The sequence below is a fragment of the Bubalus bubalis genome, chromosome 16 (assembly GCF_019923935.1).
Source record: "Bubalus bubalis isolate 160015118507 breed Murrah chromosome 16, NDDB_SH_1, whole genome shotgun sequence".
Taxonomy (NCBI): domain Eukaryota; kingdom Metazoa; phylum Chordata; class Mammalia; order Artiodactyla; family Bovidae; genus Bubalus; species Bubalus bubalis.
This window is the reverse complement of record NC_059172.1, coordinates 43,163,394-43,189,258: the sequence shown is the minus strand read 5'-3', so window position 1 is coordinate 43,189,258 and position 25,865 is coordinate 43,163,394. Positions and strand designations below refer to the sequence as shown.

General features: G+C 42.6%; 1 long non-coding RNA gene across 1 annotated transcript; it reads right to left on the bottom strand.

Annotated features, from left to right (window-relative positions):
* Positions 1-239: 239 nt before the first annotated feature.
* On the bottom strand, positions 240-24,098 carry LOC112579673. Its single transcript, XR_006545331.1, has 3 exons — positions 23,942-24,098; positions 10,461-10,580; positions 240-821 (listed from the first exon to the last, which is right to left on the bottom strand). It is a non-coding gene; the product is annotated as an uncharacterized LOC112579673 (long non-coding RNA).
* Positions 24,099-25,865: the final 1,767 nt, after the last annotated feature.

Genomic DNA, 25,865 nt, shown 5'->3' with positions numbered 1-25,865 from the left:
GAGTCAGACACAACTTAGCGACTCAGCACTCACAAAGACCATTAAAGGATTTGATAAAGATGAAACAATAATCTTAAATAATTTCATTTTTAATACCTTTTCCCTCTTTACTTTAAAGTTATTAGCAAAATTCTATTTAGTGAAAGCAACATGATTAAAAATGATTTTAATAAGTCTTACTTTAATATTTTATGAGACTAGAAAGTATGCTTTTAAGTTCAATTAATGTCAATACTTAGTCCTAATGGGTGTTATTGCAAAACGAAAACCTCACAAAGATAAATACACCCAAATAGAAGAATTTTATCTTTCACTACACTTATTAAACCATAATTCTCACTGCTTAAATTCCATCTAATATCAGTTTTGCAAATGTGACGTTCCCCCAGAAAACTCTTCTTTGTCCATGAAGCCTTCATTCCCAATGATGTTTTTGTTATCAAGCAAGTGTTCAATGCCTGATGTGTATAGGAGCCAATAATATGTCACTGGTTTTGAGGGGGAAAAAAATCTTTATTGTGAGGTTGACCAGCAGAGAGACAGGAGACAAAGCTCTCAAATCTGTCTCCATGATCCAGGGTTGGTGTAAAATTTAAAGGGTTAGGGGAATTTCAAACTTGGAAGCTGATTGGCTAGTCTTGAATCAGAACATATAAGCTAGTCATGCTACTGGAAGCCAGGTTTTCCTTATTGAATGACTTAGTTCTTTGCTTTGTTAAGGGTTCCAGTGGCAACCTTTTGATTCTTTGAGTTCTGTAGACTGAAGATTCTTGGTTGGGGGTCATCCTGGAGAGATGGTTTCCCATCTTGCACTGTTGTCTCTGTAAAATAAGTCAAGGTTTGATTGATGAACTTATTTGAAGGAAGCAGAACCAGTTTAAGCTGGTGCTGTTTCAACAATCTAGTTGGGGAGGCAAAAACCAGTAGAAGCTGGTTGATGTTTTAGAAGCCGTTTCATTTTCATCAGTTGTTTCTGGGGATATTTTTAACAATGGGATTTTTTAAACTCCAGAAACTCTTCTTTTGGAAGAATGCAAAATGGGTTTTAAAAGTGTACTTCTTAATTTTGGAGGCTGTGGCTATGCTAGTCTCTATAGTTGGCAATGAGACATTTCATTTTGGCATTAAAATCACATAATAGAAACAGTTCCAAACATCAATTTTCAAAATGCTTTCCCCATAACATGATTATTTTAGAGCACAGTCATATTAATTCCCAAAACATCACCTTTACCTGAAGGGATACATTGTGTGTGTGTGTGTATATATCATTGTGTGTGTGTGTGTGTATATATATATGTGTGTGTGTGTGTGTGTGTGTGTGTGTGCCGGGGGGAGTGGGTGTGGGGATGTGTGTGTGCTTCCGTGTGAGCTCACACACACAGACAGTCACAAGCAAGAGGCCAGCAAATTTGAAATAACTGGTTTTTCCCTTTTTTTCATTATTATTTATTTTTCTTTGCACAGGATCTTCATTTATGTGCAAGGGCTTTCACTAGCTGCAGCGAGCAGGGGCTACTCTTCCTTGCGGAGCACAGACTCTAGGCCCACAGGCTTCAGTATTAGCAGCAGGCAGGCTCTAGGATTCGAGGGTTTCAGCACAGAGGCTCATTAGCTGTGGCTCTCTGGCCCTAGAGCTCAGTAGTTGTGGTACAAAAGCTTTAGTTGCCCATGGCGTGTGGAATCTTCCCAGACTAGGGATCGAGCCCATGTCCCCAGTGGATTCTTATTCACTGTACCACCAGGGAAGTCCAATTGCCCTCTCCTTAAAGAAACACATCTTTTAATTCCACAACTTTTAAGTTCTTTCCCTTGGGATGATCAGTAAACCTTGACTAATATAAAAAATGTTCATAGTCTCATCCACATCCCATTATAAATTATTGTAAAGATTCTACTGTATTTAATTTTTTTCAAATTAACCATATTATCCACATCCTATATTTTGGCTCATCTAACTTCAATTTCTATATTGTTGCAATTTGTAAGTAAATGATGCCACTGATGAGTTTCATATGGAGTCCCTCCCTGCCCCCAATCCATAGTTTTGTATTCCAGTCTGGGCAGCCACTCCGTTGGTGGTTACTCTTACACATAAAAACTACAGCATATTATACTAGATATATCATTCACATTATAAACACACTTTTTCTTTAATAGAGCACAAAATGTATTCCCTTCTTAATGCCTTCATTGAAAAGACTGAAGTGCAACATGTTAGCAACTGGCATCCGATCATATAGCCAACTTCTATGTGTTCTAAACCTTTCTCAAATACCTGATAATGTGTTTTTCTACAGAATGCCCTTTTATGTGTTGCCATCTTCTCTCTGTACCGCTTCAGTCACTGTAACCATGGCAAATAGAACAGTAGTTTTCTCCCAGTGATACTGACTGACATTTTGTCTTTTACTATTGAATAAAAAAGATTTTATTAAATAAAAGAGATTTTACTCAACAGGGATTCCTAAACATATTTATTACATTTAATAATAGTTCATAAAAATACACAACTAAGCATCACATGACTTGGAAAAAATTGTAGAGTTTTGTCTTCACACTCTGGGTGGATAGAATGCACGTATCTTGCTGATCATGATGGCATATTTATATTATTATCAGCTAATACCTCAAAGTCCAATAAACCCTTAGGCTGGTTGTTAACTGTAGTGATGTAAATCCATGTTTTGATTTTTTTTTTTAACAAATTTAAACTTTTTTTCTGATAGACTTCCATGTCAGAGATATCATCATAACGAATCTCATACAAATAGTAGGAAATTGTTAGCTCTGCCATTTTTTCTGAGTTTGCTTTTGCTTGCACTATCCATATTACAGTGTCCCTTCCAGTACCTGCACAGATACTAAAACCCATGGATGCTCTAGTCCCTTATATAAAAAGGTATATCTGCATATAACCTACGCACCATCCTCCAAATACTTGAAATCATCTCTAGATTACTTACAATACCAAATACTATATAAATACTATGTAAATCATTGCCAGGCACACTGCAAATTCAAGTTCTGCTTTTTGGAACTTTCTGGAAATTTTAAAAAGTATTTTCCATTCGCAGTTGGTTGAGTCTGCCAATGCAGAACCCACAGATACAGAAGGCCAACTGCATTTTCAGTCTTTGGATTTCTTTGCCAGAACCTTTTCAACCCACTTGTCCCTTTTGTGAGCATTAGTTAAATGATAGTTAGGTGATGTAATCTATCTAACCTGGGCTACACGAGTCACTTGAAAGTAACTGAACCAGTGAGGGTTTCACTGTCCCCCTCTCCCTCCTTTCCCTGGGGACCCTCTACTAGGATACATGGCATGGACCTGTGGCGAAAGTGTTGAGGAAGCATGCCTTATCAATCCATACAGAAAGTATTGGTGAAACTCAACTTTTTTATTTATTTGTACACTAAAGCAGAAATACCTCATTTTATTCTGCTTCACTTTATTGCACTTAGCAAATTTGCATTTTTAATAAGTAGAAGTTTTGTGGTGACATTGTGTTGAGCAAGTCTACTAGAAGCACTTTTCCAACAGCATTTGCTCACTTCATGTCTCTGTCACGTTTTGGAAAATCTCGAGATATTTCAAATTTTTTTCATTATTGTATTTGTTATGGTGATCTGTGATCAGTAATCTTTGATGTTACTGTTGCAATTTTTTGTTTTATATTTTTTAATTAAGGTATGTATATTTTTTTTAGACATAATGCTATTATACACTTAAGCAACTATAACATATACTTTTTAATGGTTATTTTTATTTATTTATTTGACAGTGCCAGGTCTTAGCTGAAGCGTGCTGGACATTTTAGTTGTGGCATATGGGATCTAGTTCCCTGACCAGGGATCGAACCTGGGCCCTGGGCTGCACTGGGAACGTGGAGTCTTAGCCACTGGACCATCAGGGAAGTCCCAACTACAGCATAACATAAACACAACTTTTATATGCACTGAGAAACCAAAAAATTCTTATGACTCACTTTACTGTGATCCTTGCCTTATTATGGTGATCTGGAACTGAAGCCATGATATCCATGGTATGTCTGTTTAAGTACAAGTTTAAAATTTTTCTTTTATATTCCATTGGATCATCCATCCTAAACACTCCACTTTGAAGACCATTCATTTAATCCATCCCTCCTGTAGCCTCAGTTCAATGTGAAAACCAAACTTGTCGCTGCCAACAAAATCACCTCCCCTGCCCCACCGTCTTCCCCCAGCAGCACCACCAGCATCTCCTCCAGGCTTCAGCCACCAGAAGGAGACTTCTTGAGCCCTGTCCTCCAACCAGCACTTCCCTCCAATCATCCAGACCTGAACATTTTAGAGAGCACTGGGCTCACAGTTGTCAGTTACCTCCCAGAGTGCTCTGACTCCTGATACCATTGGCAGGTGCGGGCTATTTGAGCATTTTTGGAAGCCCAGAGGTGTTTGGGGTCTGTGCATCATCGCCCCAGCTCCTACTAACACCCCACTCTGGGTAACTGTTCTACAATGCACACACGCACATCTAAGATGGCATCAGTTCAGTTCAGTTCAGTCGCTCAGTCGTGTCCATGGCAGCCTCCAAATAACCAGTTTCTCTGTTTCCTTTACTGTCTCCTGAGGGCTTCCCTGGTTGCTCAGTGGTGAAGAACCCAGTTACTAATGTAGGAGACGCAGTTTCCATCCCTGGGTTGGGAAGATCCCCTGGAGAAGGAAATGGCAACCCACTCCAGTATTCTTGCCTGGGAAATCCCAGGGACAGAGGAGCCTGGTGGGCTACAGTTCATGGGGTCACAAAGAGTAGGACACAGCTCAGACAATGAACAACAACAACTCTTTCCTGCACTGCAGAAGCATAAGTCTCCCCAAGGAGACAATAAGAAAGGGTTCTGCTTCTGAGAGTGCTTAGCAGAATCTCAGCAAATGTACCCAGTTTTTAAACCAAAGTGCCCCAGGGCCTTCTACTAATTGAATGGACTGAAATCATGGCATATGATCTAACAACAGGACAGAAATAGGTCCATCAGGAGCGACTGGTGGCTAGAGGAAGTGTGCCTGGGGCAATGTTCCTGGCTCCAGTGTGGAAGGGCATTGTGGCCCCCACTGATACTGTGGCATAATTGAGGGTACAGCCTTCTCCGACCTGCCTTGCCACTCCAGCAGGAGGTTCAATTCCCTCCCCAGGAATTTTTTCTTTTGGTACCTAGCATGCAGCGGATCTCAGTTCCCCAACCAAGGAATGAACCTGGGGACATTGCAGTGAAAGCTTGGAATCCTAACCACTAGGCCACCAGGAACTCCCTCCTCCCCAGCAATGTTTGACTTCTGATTGGCCAATCAGCTGTAAGCAAGCTAGAGTTGCATAGGACTCTACCCTTACAGTTGGCAGCCAGTTCCTTCTTCCTGAAATGAAATATAGAAAGGAAAGCGACAAACCTGAGCACTCTGAAAATTAGTGTGAGTAAGAGCTAGGTCTAGACCCAGGGCATGTGCACTCAGGGTGACTGGGGACCTTGGGCTTAGCGTCTCTCAGTCACTCCTCTCTGGACTGGAGTGAAGAGGGCCAGTGGCTGGGGACTCGAGGCTTGGGGCCCACAGCCAAGACTGCATGCCCGCAGAACACCTGTCAGTAGTCAGGGGCTGTTGTTCCCCAGGACCCACCTGGGCACATGGTCCCTGTAATTAAATGGAAGCCTAGGAATTAGCAGTCCTCTTCCGCATCTAAGAATGGCCTGTTGTCTCTGCCTTCCCTCCAGGACTCTGCACAACACCATGCTGGGCTGTAGCTCCAGCTCATTCCCATGTCTGTGTGTTTTTCATACTCTCCAAACTCTACGATCAGCCTAACCATTGTACCATCTGGTGAGACTCTGCCGTTGGACTCCTATAGACAGGAATCACAGCCTCAAACATCTTGCACATTTAAGTCATTGTCTGAATGCCCCAAAGTATCTGCCCCAAACTCCCTTCACCTCATACTTTATAATTTGAAATTCAGATGTCAAAATCTAGCATGACTGTAGCCCTTCAGAATCATCTGGGAGGGAAGAGAGGAAAGTGAGCAGAGCAGAGCCTCAAATGAGGTTATGACCTCTGTCTCCTGAAGATGCAGACTTCCCTCACTGCCCCTACACACACACACACACACACACCACACCCAGGCCATCCTCTTTTCAAACCCTGAATGCCTAATTCAGAACTGCCCACCCAACCATTTAATAAACGATAAGATCAAAGGTCAAAGGTTGAAGCAGAAGCAAGAGCCTGGAGCTGTCCTGTCCCCCAGTGCCTGCTTCCAGGCTCTTGGCCACCCTCAGTGCTTATAGTACGGTCAACACCCAATCCATCCTCAGCTCTGTGGATTCTACCAGGGAGGAATGGGAGCAGTTTACATTGCACAAGAGAGAAGCACAGACATTTTTCCAGATCCTGAATTTTGATTAAGAATGAGCCTCACTATGATCTCACTGAGGATAATGACACCTCTGGGTAAGAGAGGAGAACTCTGCATAAGACTTTGATTTGGGAAATCAAAAATCCAAAAATTGTGATGATTGCCCAACATTATGAATGTAATTGATGCCACTGAAATGTATGCAGCATTGTTCACGTTACAACGGGTAATTTTATGTTTTATGTTTTACTACAATAAAAAAATTGTTTTAAAAACGTCCAAAATTGAATTTTTAAAAAACTGTTATTTCACAACTCCACTGTTTCTTTGAACCATTAAGTGTGAACAGGTCCAGGGCAAATGGCTGTTTATCAACCATTTGACTATCCCCAAACTTTCAGAGGTGCTATGAGGGAAAAAAGAAGGAAGAGTTGAGCTCCAGACTGGAAGGACTCAGAAAAGAAGGGAGGGTGGCTGCCAGAGGAGAGAGAATCCACACAGCTCAAGGAATGAGAACACAAAGGTCACTACGAGTCAGAAACTCCACTCAGAAATCCTCAGACAGCTTGGAGAGAACACTGGACAAGCCCAAAACAGTTCAGGGTGGGCAAAAGTCCCCATGGCTCATGATTTGTCTAAAGGGTGAGTCTTTGAGAAAGAGAAACAAAGCAATTGGAAGTCACTGGTATCTATTACCTGTCAACTGTTCCCCAAAACTGACCCATCTGATTGTTCCCATCTACAATCATATTCCAGACGAACCCCACTCGAGCCAGATAAATTTTCAGTGACGTATGTCAACGTCCAGATCCTTTCTAAATGATCATTGCAAAAGCTTGTGGTTTACCAATAACTGAGTATTCTTAAATGTATTGGTGGGAATTAGATTCAGCTGAGGGTAACCTAAAATAGCAATGAGATAAATAAGAGAAAAATTTCTTTCTCTTCCCTTCAGTAAATAGTCCAGAGTTGGGAATTACAGACACTTCACAGATCCTCAGACTCCTGCAGTTGGAAGTCACTGGTGTCTATTACCTGTCACCCTGTTCCCCAAAACTGGCCCATCTGCATAGTTCCCATCTACAATCATATTCCAGACAAATCCCACTTGAGCCAGTCACCAGTTTACCTGACCTCAAGTGTGCACTCATCCTTGTGGGAACCAGCAGTCACCCTTCTTTTGCTAGGGCTTCCCATGTGGTGCTACTGGTAAAGAACCTGCCTGTCAATACAGAAGACATAAAAGACATGGGTTCAATCCCCGAGTTGGGAGGATCCCCTGGAGGAGAGCATGGTAACCCACTCCAATATTCCTGCCTGGAGAATCCCATGTACAGAGGAGCCTGGCAGGCTACAGTTAATAGGCTCCAACACAACTGAAGCAGTTTAGCATGCAGGCACGCATGTCCTCTGCTAAGAAAAGCTTACAACTATATCTTCAGTCATCTCATCCATGTTTCATGAAGCAAGAGGGAGGAAGGACCATATGGTAGGTCTATTTTTAATTTTTTGAGGAACCTCCATACTATTTACAGCAGATATACCATTTTGCATTACCACCAACAGTGTATACACATCCTTGCCAACACTTGTCTTTTGTTTTCTTGATAATAACCATCCTAACAAATATGAAGTAATATCTCATTGTGATTTTTATTTGCATTTCCCAAATGATTAATGATGTTGAATATCTTTTCAATTACCTGTTGCCCATCTGTATGTCTTCTTCAAAGAAGTGTCTATTCAAGTGTTTAGCCCATTTTTTAAACTGGGTAATTAGGGTGTTTTTTTTGCTATTGAGTTGTATTACCGTATGATCCAGCAACCCCACTTCTGCAGAGTTATCCAAAAGTACTGAAATCAGGATCTCAAAGAGAGATTAGCACTCCATGTTCACTGCAGCGCTATTCACAATAGGCAGATGAGGATGCAACCTAAATGTCTACTGATGGATGAACAAACAAAGAAAATATGATATATCCATATGATAAAGATTGTTCAGCCTTAGGAAACAAGGAAATCCTGTAATATGTGACAACATGGATGAACCTTAGGACACGATGCTAAGTGTAAGAAGCCAGTCATTGAAAGACAGTTACTGCATTGATTTCAGCTATATGATTGTTTTCCATTATAGATATTGTAAAATATTGAATACAGTGCTCTGTGCCATGCAGCACATCCCAAATGTCTTTTAATGAAGCCACCACATCACACTCCCACTTATCTCCTGTTGGCCACACTGAGCAGCTCGGTAACATCCAAATATAACTGCCATAGATTTTGTGATTACCTTGATTACACCAGGCCTAAAATCTCCCACCAGAGGAAACAGGGAGAGTGTAGTACAGTGTAGATATCACCACCCAGAACTTCTCCAAGTTGGAGTCAGCGCACCATGATATTTGCATAGTAGTGGCAACCACTCTGAGGTGCAAGCCCTCTGAGGTAAGAACAAACCTTTTGACAATTTCAGGGAAATCAAAGGAGTTGTGTGTCTTTTGTTCTGTGAGGGCAGGATTCTGACTGACTTAAGAAGTCTTCACTACCCTTCCTCATGAAGTCCTAATGTGGGCAGGTACCATGCTGAATCTGGTGTCAATGCTCCCAGCATGCTAGTGTGGTGTCAGAAAAAGGTCTTTACACAGAACGATGAAATATAAGCCTGAGGTTAAGGATTTCCCTGGGGGCTCAGTGTTAAAGAATCCACCTGCCAGTGTAGGGGACATGGTTCGATCCCTGGTCCAGGAAGATCTCACATGCCACAGAGCATCTAAGCCCATGCGCCACAACTCCTGGGCCCGAGCTCTACAGCCCACGAGTCACAACTACTGAGCCTGCACGTCTAAAGCCCGTGCTCTGCAGCAAGAGAACCCACTGCAGTAGCCCTCACTTGGCCACACTAGAGAAGGCTCGTGCACAGCAACAAAGACCCAGCACGCTCACACACACACACACACACACAAAGCCCAAGGTTAGCAGGATTATGTGTACTGTGGTTCACTTGTTCTTACTTGGGAACATGTTCTAAAAGTCCTTCAGGCCGTCATCCATGAAATACCTATGGAGTATCTAGCAGGGCTCAGGCCCTAGGCCCTTGAGCAACAACAGTCAGCAGAACAGTTCTTGCCTTCATGGAGGTTACAGCTATTTAGCAAGACAGGACATTAATCAAAGGACCACTTGAACACATAAGTTCAACAGTGACAGCGCTAGAAAGAGAAGTACAAGCGCTGTATCAGAACACGAGAAAAACTGACCTCGTTCCAGGTTCCACACATTGGAAACAGTATATGCAAAGGCCCTGGGAGAATTTAGGAGAACAATACCTGTGTCATATTCTCCCATTTTATTTCTGCCCCGTATTCGTGATTGGACATTCTATAAAGATTACACAGTGACAGCTTGATTTCCTCATAAATTCCTTATTTCCACATAAATTCCTTATTTTACTAAAGAAAGTACCACATGGCCTGGGTAAATAAAACCAGACTTAGTGCCCCAGGGTGCTGATGTTTTCAAATTAACTTTTCCAAATCCTGTCACTTTTCCAGCATTTATGAATAATTTGTTTATAAATAAACCTGTTTTTAAATTCCTCATGCCCATCATCCCCAAACCCTGTGTTTTCTGGAAGTTTCCAATTTTCTCTCAAACATTCCTTCCATGTGAGTATATTCTGGAAGTCAGTGGGGAAGAATTTCCTCCCCATATTGCTTTGTAAGGATCTTTGTTCCTTCTGCCAAAGTTCTAGAGGGGCCAGACCCTGTGCAGGCCCTCCAAGGCTAGGTCCCACCCCACCCTACTCCTACTTCAGTGGGCTCTAGCTTTAATCATCATTCATTCTCCCTCAGGGTCTTAACTTGTGCTCAGTCCTTCTCTAGAGAGCAGTGGAAAAAGATTTGATATTAATGGTCCTGCCTCCTAATACCACCACCCTACCTCTCTGACTCAAATCAGATCTGTCTGATCTCTATCCATCCCAATGACTTAGGCCCAAATGCACTGTCAAATTCCATTCCTACCAGGGATCTCTGAAGTATGTCAATGAAGTCACAGTCTCTGACCTTACCTTTTGTGCTTTCTTCTCCTTTAGGTGTCCACCATTTAAATCCCATCCTCCATCACCAGAGTTGACTGCTGAGAACTAGAGTTCCAGGGGGCCTCTCCAGAGCCATCAACAGAATAGTTTCTATATCAGTAGGGTCAGAAGCAAACAGATACTACATTCACATTAGGTGAATTGATTTAATAGATAATTTAATAGAGGGACTATTTACTAAGATGTAAGCAGGGTGCAGGGAACCATGGGGATCTGTATGATAAACAAGGGCTGGTACCATCAGGGTGTCACCTCCCTGGGCCTGAACAGGGAAGGTAAAAAAAGCATTTGCACCAATCACGTGGAAGGCCTCCAATAAAGGCAAATTCCAGGTCATCTTACTTGTCTTATATTACCTGACCATTATAACCCCTCACTCTGAGGATAGTCAGGACAAGAGGAACAATGTGCACAGGCTGGACCCTTTCCAAGTGATTCCTAGATCCTTCTGAGAGCAGGCTGCTCCTGACCCTCCCCGCAACTGCTCCAGACATATTCAGATGCATCTGAGCCTGGCAGTCCTGATTCCCAGGACCCCAAGCTATCCAGCTAGAACCATGGCTCAGTTACAGTATGATAAGGGACAGCTCTGTCCAATCAGTCACTCCACAGACTTTCTGAATACTCTTCTTTCAGTCCAACTGTTGGAAGCCAAAGTCACGTAGCCCAGTGTATAAAATGCTGTCCGTCCAGTGGGTGTGATTTCAGGGTGCTGCTTTGTTCTTTTTATACACCTTGGGATTGATAACTGTGGTTTTAAAAAGGAAGAAGTGTGAATGTAAAAAAGGTGCTTACCAAGATCATAGAGTAATATAGTAAATGTTTATGATAGAATATTAAGTTATAAAAGTACAGCACGGAGAATGATTTCAACTATGTAAAAAATGAAAGAAGTGAAATAAATAAAAACCCAAAGAATAGGAAAAAAGTGGCAGGAAAAATTTTTTAACACAACTCTGGGTTCTGCGGGAAAAAACCTCTTGGCTTGGAAGCTCCCCCCAACCCCCAATTCTCCAACAGGCTACTCACAGCCCCATTTCCATCCCAGACCTCTGGGTGCGCTTTGGTCAGTAGAGAGAACACTAGGAATTTTATTTTATCCAAGGTAAGGAAAAGCTATATGCAAAAACTAGAGAGTTTTGAGGTGCTTTGGAATAGGAAGGATGGGAAGAAGAAAAAATATGAACTGTGAAGAAAGAGCTTAAATAGAGAAGGGAACCCAAAACCTGGCTACGGGGGCAGGACCAAGTCAAAGAGAGAAACAATGAAAAACTTCCTATGGGATGAAGAGGGGGACATATTCAATGTAAAGTTATTTCCTATTGTGTGCTGTGCTGTAATACCCCACCAGTACCCCTACATATTCAGGAAAAACCTCCTATAACAACAGTCTCATAGTATGTGAAAGTGAAAGTCGCTCAGTTGTGTCCCACTTTTTGCCACCCCATGGACTATACAGTCCATGGAATTCCATGGAATTCTCCAGGCCAGAATACTGGAGTGGGTAGCCTTTCCCTTCTCCAGGGGATCTTCCCAACCCAGGGATCAAACCCAGGTCTCTCGCATTGCAGGCAGATTCTTTACCAGCTGAGCCACAAAGGAAGCCCTCTCATGGTATGTATAATTCAGAAAAATCAAAGAGAAGAAGCCTTCTTTAATATAGACCAATGCAGGCCCTCTTGTATTAGCCAAGATAAGTCAGACAATGGCAAACCTATTCAAAACAAACAAACAAAACTTAGTTCAACACCTCAAAGTTATATTTCTTGCTTATGTCACAAGTTGGTGCAGGTCAGGTAACTCTCCTGTATGGCTTTCCTCCAAACAGTGACTTAGAGCTCCATGCAGGTTCCATCCTGCACTTTCACCAGCTAGGAGCCTTTCACTATTTGATGTATGGGAGAAGGGAGGTGGTGTGGCCAACAGCACGATTGAAGCTGTGCCTAGAAGAAAACCTGTACCGTTAAATCTATATATTGTGTGCATGCTTAGTCGCTCAGTTGTTTCCCACCCTTTGCAACCCTTTGGACTGTGGCCCACCGGGATCCTCTGACCATGGGATTTTCCAGGCAGGAATATTGGAGTGGGTTGCCATTCCCTTCTCCAGGACATCTTCCCAACCCAGGGATCCTATGTCTCCTGAATTGCAGGCAGATTCTTTACCCTCTGAGCAATCGGGGAAGCTACTAAATCTATATATTAAAATATAAATAGGGTTGAACACCAGTGATGTAAGTGTCCAACTTAAAAACTTTCAGAAAAAGAACAGCAAATTAACTCCCACCCCTAACAAATAGAAGGGAAGAATAAAGAGCAGAAATCAATGAAATAGAAAAAAGACATGCAATAGAGAAAATCAACAGTCAAAAGTATTTTCCTTGACTAGGTTAATACAATTAATAAATGCCTGGCAAGGCAGATATAGAGAGGGAAAAAAATGAGAGAGAGAGAGAATACAAATACCAAAATCAGGTATAAAAACAAGGAAACATCACTACAGACCTTACATATTTTAAAAGGATAATGAGAGAGTATCATAAACAATTCAATGCCACTAAATTGGCATTTTATATGCACATATTTATGTCAATAAATTGAAAATTTTAGGTGAAACATTCAATTTTGTTGAAATACAATTTACCAAAATCGCCACAAGAAGAAATAGAAAATACCAATAGATGTATATTTATCAAAGAAATTGAATCTGATGTTAAAACTCTTCCACAAAGGAAACTGAAAGCCCAAATGGAATCACAAAAATTTAAGGTATAAATAATACCCATCTAAACAGATGAATCCAAACTCATTTAGTAAGGCTTGCAAAAACTCGATACTTTGACGTCAGAAAGACATTACAAGAAAGAAAAATTATTAGCCAACATCATAGGCTGAAAAATTTAAAGGAGCAATGGCAAGCCTATTGGTTAACAATAACTGTCTCCACCACAGTGTACTCTCGTGGTCACTGACTATCCCTTTGGTTTCCTTCTTTCACAAATACAATACCTTCAGTTGCTCTTCACAGAAAACAACCCAAAATCCAATCTGTCATTGTGCTTCATAGTCCTCCCTGCTGGGAACACATGTGACTGCTTTTAGACTGTGCACTAAAAGGGCGAGGTGTCCATCCCATACCATGTGTGTGGTGCTCTGTTGCTCAGTTGTATTTGGCTGTTTGCAACCCCATGGACTGTAGCCCACTAGGCTCCTGTGTCCATGGAATTCCCAGGCAAGAATACCTGTGAGAGGGTTGCCATTTCCTACTCCAGGGATCTTCCAGGTATCTTGCATCTCCTGCTTTGGCAGGTGGATTCTTTAACACTGAACCACCTGGGTTCGTTGACCCATACCCATGCCAACATACAAATACGCAGTGATGGGACCAGAATAGGAGAACTTCAATTAACATTCCCCTTCAGAAAGGGGAGAATGAGAGACCCATAGTGGTCACTTCCCACAGCTACGCTGGTGTGACTGCTGAATACACTGGTGTTACACTGCTGAAGTACCAGTGGGCAGCCTTTAGAATTACTGCCTAGCCTAAGTCAGGATCTCTCCCCTACTGTTCTTTGCGATCCTTGGCACTACCCTGGGAGGGGCCTCCTTTTGGACCCATATTCTCTTTGTCCACATCTAAAGAGAGAACTGGGGAGAAAGCTCTCTTAGGGGCTGTGCAACTTCCTCTCAGAGGTTGTTTATGGCTTAACTGAAGAACTCAAACTTTTTACACACACCTGTGGTTTCTTTGACAATACAGCTTCCTCAAAAATTTGCTTAGTGTCTGACCTATTTGCACCCAGGCGATTCTATTTGCCAATATTCACCCTCAGTGTTCCATTTGTAAGACATAGTTTTCATGTTTACTTTATTCTTTTGCCTTCTTGCCCCCACATACTCTCAATGTGAGAGTGATTTACTTAAAGCCAGCTGGTGAAGCTAGCTGGAACAAAGGAACCCACGTTTCATCAGATATTTTCCATGATTCACTTTCAACTGAGATATTTTCTTGGGCCTTTGTCATGCAAAAACTTTTAAATTCCCATCTCTTACTATACGGGAACCAAAAGCAGTCAGCTTTTCTAACTCTGCAGGCCTCAGTATACTGGACTTTGTCTATTGCATTTAATTTAATTAACAAAGCCACCAATCTTGTGCTTTTAAATTCAAATTGAGATGTAAATTTTTATACCACAATATTCATCCTTTTAAGAAGTACAATTTAGTGTGTTTTTGGTATACCCACAAAGCCATGCAGCCATCACCCCGTCTCATTTCAGAATACTTTCATCACCCCCCAAAACAACCTTGCAATCATTAGCAGTCGCTCCCCATTTCCCATTCCTCTATGCCCTAGATTCATCCGTTTTCTGACTCTGTATTTTCTTATTCTAGATATTTCATATAAGCGGAATATGCGCTCTTTAGTGTCAGGTTTCTTCCACTTAGCATAATTTTTCAGAGTTCATTTAGTTTGTAATATGAATCAGTACTTCGTTTCTTTTTATGGCTGAATAATATTCTATTGTGAAGATATACTATATTCTGTTTATTCATTTGTTTATGAACACGTGGGTTTTTTCCACTTTGGGGCTGTTATGAATAATGCTGCCATGAGTATTTGTGTACAAGTTTTTGTGTGGATGTATGTTTTCATTTCTCTCTGATAGCTATTGAGGGGGGTATATCTTTTACTTTCAACCTATTTCTGTCTTTGAAGCTAACACATGTCTCTTGTAGATAGCATATAGTTGGGTCATAGGTGTTTGTTTGTCTGTTTGATTTTTATTTATTCCGCCAGTCTGGCCGATTCTATTATGAGTTCATCTTTTTCTTGTAGTACCTTGGCAACTGCAGCCAGAAGTAGCCAACATACACTACTAATGTTCTGCTTTTCAATCTCTTCTCCTAGAAACGTCCTATTAATAAACATGGGTTATGCCCCCCAAGTTAGATCAATTAATAAAGTTTCAGAACTACAGTGTAAAGATATTTCCAGTCTTCAACAGTAGGTTCCTGCTCAGTATACCACTAGACTGTTAAGCTGTTAGAGCCGTGCCCTACTTAGAGGTACCAATATCTGTATGAGTATGAAATTTATATTAGAGTACAATAAGCTATACTGCAATAATAAATAAACCTGAAACTCTAAATGGTCTAATCTGACAAAGATTTATTTCTCACTTATGTCACTGTCCAATTCAGGTCAGGCAACTCTTCTACATTGCCCTCCCCATGCAGTAACAAGTTCCTTACAAATGGCAATTTAGCCATCTCAGAGTTCTTCAGTTCTAGAACCATAGACAGGAAAGAGAGAGTGACCCAGAGTGCAGGGAGGTTATGGCCTGGCTTGAAAATGGTATATATCACTCCTCCACATATCGAATGAGCCAGACTTAGTTACATGTCTCCAACTGAAAGGTTGTTGTTGAATCACGCAAAGACGCCGGGATTCTTGGCCCCCAGAGGAGAAGAATTCAAACCAGGGCCAGAGACGAGGCTTGATCGCTCAGAGCTTTTGTGTAATAAAGTTTTATTAAAGTATAAAGGAGATAGAGAAAGCTTCTGACATAGGCATCAGAAGGGGGCAGAAAGAGTACCCCCCTGCTAGTCTTCAGCTGGATGTTATATAGTCACTAGCAGTCTGTTAATGAAAGAAAGGAATGTCTTAAAACTCAGAATGGCACCAGGCCCCTCACCCATAAGATGCATTTTTGGATAATCTTGGCACCAAATGGTTCATCCTGGGCCATAAAATGATTAACTTGACTCTTGAAGAAGGGCAGGTCACCATACAAATAGTTTCGTTTACATAGATTAGGGAAATAATATCTGAGTATAACATACTGGTTTGTCAAGTAGGTTCTGAGCCAAGAGGCGGAACCAACTTGAAGACAGTTTGGGGTAAATGCATAGTGCGTTAGCATAGCTTAAGACAAACATTCCCATAAGAAAAAGGCATTGGTTATCTCTAGGTTTGAGAATAGTTAACTTCAGGTGAAACCAGGTGTCATTATGGCAACACAGTATTTTAAGAGAAACCTCCTTTTAAATTTGTATAGAGAAGGAAAAAAATATCGCTAGTTTGTTTCCTTCTGCCTATTAAGAGAGATAAAAATGTCTGACACTTGCAGGCTATTTCCTCCTTTGGAGACCCCTGGCCTTCCTGACTGTTACCCTCTCACAAGTCTACTGCAGTGCAGATGGAAACCTTACAGGAGCACATTGATATTTGATGATCCCTAGCAGTCTGCACCCTACCTACCTCTATTCTCTAAATAAATTAAAGTTTCACCTCTGAAGTGGCACAGGAATAGTTAGAATTCACTGTTTTATGAATACAAGCTATCCAGAGCAGGAAGACCATCATCATGGCTAAGGGCTGTAGGCTCTGGAGCCAGGCTGTCTGGGTTCAAATCTTGGATCTACTTAATAATAATTCTATTGCCTATGGCTCCATACTTCACTCCTGTAAGTTTCAGTTGCTCACCTTAAAGTGGGGTTTAAGTGGTATCTAGCTAGCTCCTAGGTTTATTGTCAAGATGAAATGAGACAATCCATGTATTTAAAAACAGGGCAGTGTCTAGCACATGGAAGTATATCATGAAAGTGAAAGTGAATTCGCTCAGTCGTGTCTGACTCTTTGCGACCCCATGGACTGTAGCCCACCAAGCTCCTCCATCCATGGGATTTTCCAGGCAAGAATACTAGAGTGGGTTGCCATTTCCTTCTCCATGGGATCCTCCCAACCTAGGGATTGAACCCAGGTATCCTGCATTGCAGGCAGACTCTTTTTACCATCTGAGCCACCAGGCAATCCCTGGTGATATGATATGATATGATAACATCTATATCATAGGTATTGCTGCTGCTGCTGCTAAGTCGCTTCAGTCGTGTCTGACTCTGTGCCACCTCATAGACGGCAGCCCACCAGGCTCCCTCGTCCCTGGGATTCTCCAGGCAAGAACACTGGAGTGGGTTGCCATTTCCTTCTCATAGGTATTAGCTCTTATTAAATAGGTTAAAGAGTTAGAAAATAATGGGAAAGGAAATAAGACCATAGAATGAATATTATTGCCATTAATGATATTTTCTTCTACATGCCTGATTGGAAATGTGTTTGTCTGGGGCATCCCATGTAGCAGCAGGAAAGTGAAAGCCCAGACAGATAAGCCACTAATGGGCCTATTTATGTGAGAGGAATGGGCATTAGCTCTTACAAGTGCAAGGTCCAAGTGTAAGAATGGTCCCCCGAGGAGAGGCTTAATTGCAATTTAAATCTTGATCACATGCCTACCCCCAGGAGAGTGGAGCTGCCTGTATGGTGTCAGGAAGCCTGGACTCTACCTTGACTGCCTCTGATATCCCAAGCCACATGGCCCCGCAGAGCCCAGGAGGAAGGACTCTGAGGGAAACCAGCACTACTGAGGGACTATGGGCTCTTCCTGCTGCTACAGCTAAGAGGTGATGTTGCAAGGAGTCAATATTTGAATTCAGCATATTCACCTGAGAGAACAGTGGTTAAAAGCATAGGTTCTGCAGTCAGACTGAGTTCAAACCCTAACTCTGAGTCTCAATTAACTGTGAATCTAAACCAGTCACTACCTCCTCCAAACCTGACAGTCATTGTCCATGAGCTGAAATTTGTATTTTTATTGTGTTGGCTGCCATCTATTTGCCTCTCCATATCCACTCTCCACTCTTCTCTACACTGAAGAGTAGAGGAGTACAGGGAGGCTGGAGTCCCGGGAGGCTGGCCTCTAAGAATCATGTCAAGGGACTCCATTGCTTTCTGGCTTCTGATTGTGTCCAAGAAATGGGCAGGTGAGAGGAGAGTGGAAACTTGGTATTTATTTCCCTAGATCCCACACTGCTGGGTTTCTGAAAGTTGGTTGTGACCCTCTCCCCCAAACCACAGCTATTTTCAGCCAGCTTTCTCCTTTATAGCTTTCTCCACAGGTTTCAAAAATCACTACTTCCTCCTTGCTCTTCAAGCTTGGCACAGAACAGCTCCCTGCTATCACAGCCCCAAGATACTCTAACATATCTGGCTGCTTTCCCTAAGCTCTTCCCTCTTAATCCCCTTAATAATGTGCTTCAATGATCCAATTTTGAATGCCAGGACCTTTTGACTGATAGAACTATGTGCTTGCAGCAGACACCCTTTGGGTGACTAACTGGTTCACATTGATTCCCTTTCTCTGAGAACACCCCTTATACAAAGGCGAGGGGCCCCAGTGGCTGTGCCTGTAACATACGTCCCTTCAACCTGATTGGCCCGAGGATACATATCTGGCCCAATCAGATTCTCCATCAAAGAAAAGTGGTATTTGGAACAATGAGATAGCAGGAACTAGGAGCCAACAGGATTGCCCAGATTTATCTCCAAATCCACCTTCTAAGGAGAAGTCAATGGCACCCCACTCCAGTACTCTTGCCTAGAAAATCCCATGGACAGAGGAGCCTGGTAGGCTGCAGTCCATGGGGTCGCTGAGGGTCGGACAGGACTGAGCGACTTCACTTTCACTTTTCACTTTCATGCATTGGAGAAGGAAATGGCAACCCACTCCAGTGTCCTTGCCTGGAGAATCCCAGGGACAGGGAAGCCTGGTGGGCTGCTGTCTATGGGGTCGCACAGAGTCGGACACGACTGAAGTGACTTAGCAGCAAGGAGCCTACAAAAGTAGGCAAGCGTGGGTTTCTACTCTTTTAATTTTGATTGTTCAATTCTGCCTCCTGTCCCATGCGGTACCCTATCATCCTTTCAATACATTTCCTCTTTACTTTGCTAGCCAGAATCAGTTTCTGCTGCTTACAGTCTGTGCTGTGCTGTGTGCTTGGTCGCCCAGTCTTGCCCAACTCTCTGCAACCCTTTGGATTGTAGCCCACCAGGCTCCTCTGTCGATGGAATTTTTCAGGCAAGAGTACTGGGGTGGGTTGCCATTTCTCCTTCCAGGGGATCTTCCTGACCTAGGGGTTGAACCAGCATCTCCTGTGTCTCCTGCATGGCAGGCGGATTGTCTACCTGCTAAGCCATTGGGGAAGCCAGAACCTCAATAAACACAGCGCCTCATAGGACTTTTATGAGATAATATATGTAGGAAAGTTTAGCACAGTGCTTGTGTATGGTAAGCTCTCAACAATTTATACCATTTATTATCTACAAAAGTGAAGTTAATAAGAGAATGAGTAAATAAGCCACAGACTAGGAGAAAATATTTGGACAAGATATATCTGATGAAGAATTGTTATCCAAAATATACAAAGAACTCTTAAAACTCAACAATAAGAAAATGAACCAATTAAGAAATGGGCAAAAGACCTTAACAGACACCTCATCAAAGATACACAGATGGAAAATAAGCATATGAAAAGATGTTCAACATTATATGTCATTCAGTTCAGTTCAGTCGCTCAGTCGTGTCCAACTCTTTGCGACCACATGAATCACAGCACACCAGGCCTCCCTGTCCATACCAACTCCCGGAGTTTATTCAAACTCATGTCCATCGAGTCGGTGATGCCATCCAGCCATCTCATCCTCTGTCGTCCCCTTCTCCTCCTGCCCCCAATCCCTCCCGGCATCAGAATCTTTTCCAATGAGTCAACTCTTCACATGAGGTGGCCAAAGTATTGGAGTTTCAGCCTCAGCATCAGTCCTTCCAATGAACACCCAGGATTGATCTCCTTTAGGATGGACTGGTTGGATCTCCTTGCAGTCCAAGGGACTCTCAAGAGTCTTCTCCAACACCACAGTTCAAAACCATCACATCAATTCTTCGGTGCTCAGCTTTCTTCACAGTCCAACTCTCACATCCATACATGACCACTGGAAAAACCATAGCCTTGACTAGACGGACCTTTGTTGGCAAAGTAATGTCTCTGCTTTTCAATATGCTATCTAGGTTGGTCATAACTTTTCTTACCAGGAGTAAGAGTCTTTTAATTTCATGGCTGCAATCACCATTTGCGGTGATTTTGGAGCCCCAAAAATAAAGTCTGACACTGTTTCCACTGTTTCCCCATCTATTTCCCATGAAGTGATGGGACCAGATGCCATTAGTTTTCTGAATGTTGACCTTTAAGCCAACTTTTTCACTCTCCTCTATATGTCATTAGGGAAATCCAAATTAAAACAACAATGAGATACCACCACATGCATGTTAAAAATTCAGAATATTGACAACACTAAATGCTGATGAGGCTATGGAGCCACAAAAACTCTAAGTCATTGTTGATGAAAATGCAAAACGGCATAGCCACTTTGGGAGACAGTTTGAAAATTCTTACAAAATTACACTCTTACCACACCACTCAGTAATTATGCTCCTTGGTATTTTCCCACATGAGTTGAAAGTTTATGTCTACACAGATGTTTATAGCAGATTTATTCATAACTGCCCAAAACTGGAAGCAACCAAGATGTCCTTCAGAAGGCTACTAGACAAATAAAATGTGGTACATTCAGACAATGGAATATTATTCAGTTCTAAAAAGAAATGAGCTTTCAAACCATAAAAAGAACAGAAGAAACAAATGCATATGGACTTTATGATACGTCAATGTAATTCTGGCAAAAGAAAATAGAAGTATGGACATGAGACAATATGTGTGAATACACTAAAGTTCTCTTTTGATTATATGTCACTGGACAAATGTGAGAACTAGTAATTATTAATTATCAGAAGGATGCCCTCAGAAGTGTAATGTAAATTTGTAGTCTATGTATGTGGTCATGAAATGGTTAAAAACCAACCTCCCCGCCCCCGCAACTGGAAGATGCTTAATGGTATGAATCCAGAGGGTGGGAAATCAACGACTGGGCAGTAAGGAGCCTTTGGCAGTTAGCATCCACCCTGATCAACAGTCTGGGGTCATGGCCTGGCCCAGTGTGAGGCACAGATGGAAGCTGGAAGAGACACTCAGACACATCTAGATCCTGCTCTTCAACTAGAGAGACTGGCAGAAGCTCCCCAGAGGGATCTAAACTGGGGAATTTTGGAAGCAAGGCTGGGCTTCCCTGGTGGTTCAGAGGGGAAGCAACCTAGATATTCATCAGTAGATGAATGGATAAGAAAGCTGTGGTACATATACACAATGGAATATCACTCAGCCTTTAAAAAGAATGCATTTGAATCAGTTTTCATGAGGTGGATGAAACTGGAGCCTATTATACAGAGTGAAGTAAGTCAGAAAGAAAAACACCAATACAGTATATTCACACATATATATAGAATTTAGAAAGATGGTAACAATGACCCTATATGCGAGATAGCAAAAGAGACACAGATGTAAAGAACAGACTTTTGGACTCTGTGGGAGAAAGCGAGGGTGGGATGAATTGAGAGAATAGAATTGAAACATGTGTATTCAGTTCAGTCGCTCAGTCGTGTCCAACTCTTTGCGACCCCACGAATCTCAGCATGCCAGGCCTCCCTGTCCATCACCATATGTGAAATAGATGACCAGTCCAGGTTTGATGCATGAGACAGGACTCTCAGGGCTGGTGCACTGGGACAACCCTGAGGGATGGGATGGGAAGGGAGGTGGGAGGGGGGTTCAGTATGGGGCACACAAGTACACCCATGGCTGATTCATGTCAATGTATGGAAAAACCACTACAATATTGTAAAGTAATTAGCCTCTGATTAAAAAAAAAAAAAAAAAAAAACACAAGAATCTGCCTTCAATGCAGGAGACCTGGGTTCGATCCCTAGGTTGGGAAGATCCCATGGAGAAAGAAATGGCAACCCACTCCAGTATTCTTGCCTGGAGAATTCCATGGGCAGAGGAACCTGGTGGGCTACAGTTCGTGGGGATCATAAAGAATTAGACACAACTTAGAGACTTTCACTCACTTGGAAGCAAGGCTGGAATGATCGATTTCAGCCAGGTGGCAGTAGGCAGAGCAAAGCCAGCAATATGCACAGGTGCAAAAGATAAAGTGAATATAGCTGGTATACTTTGCTGTACAGCGGAAACCAACTCAGCACTGTTAAGCAATTACACTCTAATAAAGAAAAAAATAGTGAGGTTAAAGATGGAAAATGTCAGGTTGAGAACAGGAAGGATCAAGAGCAAGCCAGAACACAGCATGCAGAGCTGCCAGGAGGGTGTATACAGCGTGCTCAGTTGTGTCTGGCCCTTTGCGACCCCACAGACTGTAATCCACAGGGCTCCTCTGTCCATGAAATTTTCCACGCAAGAATACTGGAGTGGGTTGCCATTTCCTTCTCCAGGGGATCTTCCTGACCCAGGGATCAAACCCACATCTCTTGCGTCTCCTTCACTGGCAGGAGTGTTCTTTACCACTAGTGCCACCTGTTCAGGAGAGATTCAGACCCAAAGTTGTAAAGCAGATGGCATTGGCGCCAGGCTTGCTTGTTTGTTTTTAGTTGCAGTATAGTTGAGACACAACCTGTTATAAGTTTCAGATGTACAGCACAGTGATTCAAATTTTTAAAAGCTATATTCCATTTATAGTTATTATAAAATATTGGCTATATTTCCTGTGGTGTACAGTATATCATTGTAGCTTATTTATTTTGTACATAATAGTTTGTACCTCTTATCCTCTACACCTATACTGCTCCTTCCCCTTCCCTCTCCTTGTCCTCTATACCTGTGAGTTCTTTATTGTTCTATTCACTGGTGTTTCTTTCTTAGGTTTCAAATATATGTCAAATCACACAGTATTTGTCTTTCTCTATCTGACTTATTTCACTAATCAAATACCCTCCAAATCCATCCATGTTGTTGCAAGCGGCAAAATTTCATTCTTTGCTATATTCAATTGCATATATATGCCATATCTTCTTTATCCATTCATCTGTTGATGGACACTCAGGTTGCTTCCATACCTTGGCTGCTGTAAATAATGCTGCTGTGAACATTGGGGTACCCATATCTTTTCGAATTAGTGTTTTCATTTTGGGGGGATTCTAGATTGGAGCCTGTTTTAATGTCATACTGACTCCCTGGCCCAAAGGCTGTTCCTGGTATTTTAAGGAGTTCATGCAGATCCAGAGGTACTGAGTGAAATTAAACCTCTCCAAACACATAGTCGCTGAAGACTTGCTCCTTTACTGTGAACTTTGAGCAACTGCTGGTGGAGAGACTCAAAATTCCCCTCTCTTAATACTGAGCCCCATTTTAAGAAAGTAAATCATGTCAGAGTAGATAATGCGGTGTGCAGACAGCTTGAGACAAAGAAGAGGATTAAGAACTGAAACCAGCGTAAGACAACAAAAGGAGAGGATCCTGACAGAATCAGGACAGCGGCGAGCCCTCAGCCACGGCTGGCTGTCACTTGTCACCGCCCCCTAGTGAAGAGGAGTTAGCACAATACCCGAACAACTCTTCACCTTCTGTGCGGTTTCCTGTGTACATACATTTGCTTCAGTCCACTTGTACAGCTCTCGTTGCCCAGCATCAGCTCAATCCTTCTGACTCACCTTTTTGCTGTCATCGTCTTTCTAGAGTTCCAAGGGAAGCCCTCTCTGGTTATGGTGATAAGACACCAGCCATGATAGAAAGACACCTTGGCCTGGCGGCTTCCGACAGTCACTGCTTTGACCCTGGTTCCAGATTAAGCAGATCCAGTGGCAGCTCTCCCCGCCTACCCCACCCACACGCGTAGAAACTGATATAACAAGCCAGAACGCAGGAGAACAAGGCCTGGATAGGCCTCATCCCCATGTGGGTGTGCCGCTTGTCACACAAGCACGTGGGTTAATTAAGAAGCAAAGTCCAGACTAAAAACTGGGTCAGACAGACATAAAGGGGCCCAAGAAACAACAAGCATGCAGATCACTGAGACATGACCAAGGAAATTCCCAGCAGCTGTGCTATTAGGTCATTAGGAATGTGTTGCTAGGAGAGGTCCAGTCTTGCAAGTTGACTGAGCATCCTTCTTCCCCGAGGCCTGAAGGAGTGCGGTCACAGCCCCAGGAATACAGGCAGGGGAAGAGGGGGTGGGAGAACTCTGCAAAACCCCCTCAGGAGCTGCTGCTCCCTAGCTCACCTCAGGGTAGAGCCTGCCCTGGGCTGTGGGCAGCAGAACAGGAGGCAGAGTTTCCAAAAGCTTGACCCACCACTTCCCTAGTTTTGAGAAAATTCTGCAGCAGCGCTGTAACCCCCTAGAGCCTCAAGTTGCTCACGAAGGAAACGTGCTCAGGGGCCTGGCTTCCCGCATTGCCTTCTTCAAAAGTGAACATTTTCTCTCTTGCTGTTTTTTTATAAATATATTTGTCACTATCTTTGTTTTCTTCCTCCAAATCAAGAACTTCAATAATCACACAGCAACACAAATGAAAGGAAACTGCTAAGTAGTCATTTCCAGGACTCCAGCCCAAACTCCTAGGGAGAATTGTGTCACCACGTCTCCTTGGAACTGCAGACCACCGATTCCAGTTTGTTTAAGATTCTTTTCACATGGACCATTTTTAAAAATCTTTACTGAATATGTTACAGTATTGCTTCTGTTCTTTGTTTTTCGGGTTTTTGGCCACAAGGCATGTGGGATCTTAGCTCCCCAGCCAGGAATCCAACTGGTACCCCGGCACTGGAAGGCAAAGTCTTAACCACTGGTCCACCAGAGAAGTTCCCAGGTTCCAGTTTTAATGTGGAGGCAAAAATGAGTTTCTTTGAACCATTCCCTTTAAAAAGAGCCACAGAGGAACATCCTGTGCGTCACTCCTGGACTCTCCTACACCAAGAAGTGCTGGGAATTGGTTCCAGGTACAAATAACACACTGCACCTTCCCTCGGATATCCTCAGGACCGTCGCAGCCATTCCACATCCTACACTTGATGGAGCTGACTGACCACGTGGAAAACTACCCACAAAGAGCTGTGAAAGATAGCTGCATGGAAAGTTACAGGACATCACAAGGGAAAACTGCACTGCTTGGGGTGGTGCCAGCCTTCACGTAATACTCTGGCCTCGAATGAGGAAAGGAAATAAAAGTTCAAGAGACACATTTAGAGGTGCCTGCTCTACCTACATCCCCTTCTCTGGGATCTATCCCTGTCACTAGTCCCTTTAACTTACATGGCCACTCATTCATCTATTGCACAGATACTTATCCAGCACCTCCTGTATGTCAAGCGCTGTGGTAAGTGGAGATACAAAAAAATGAACAAGACAGACAAGGGCCCTTCCTTACAGAGCTAATTTTTTGGTAGAAGAGTTAAATGATATGCAAATAAACAAAGAAGATAATTTTAGATAATGACACTTGCTATGAATTTTTTCATATGCAAACAAAACAAAGTGATGTTCTAGGGAGTCATTTCTGAGAAGGCAATGGCACCCCACTCCAGTACTCTTGCCTGGAAAATCCCATGGACAGAGGAGCCTGGTAGGCTGCAGCCCAT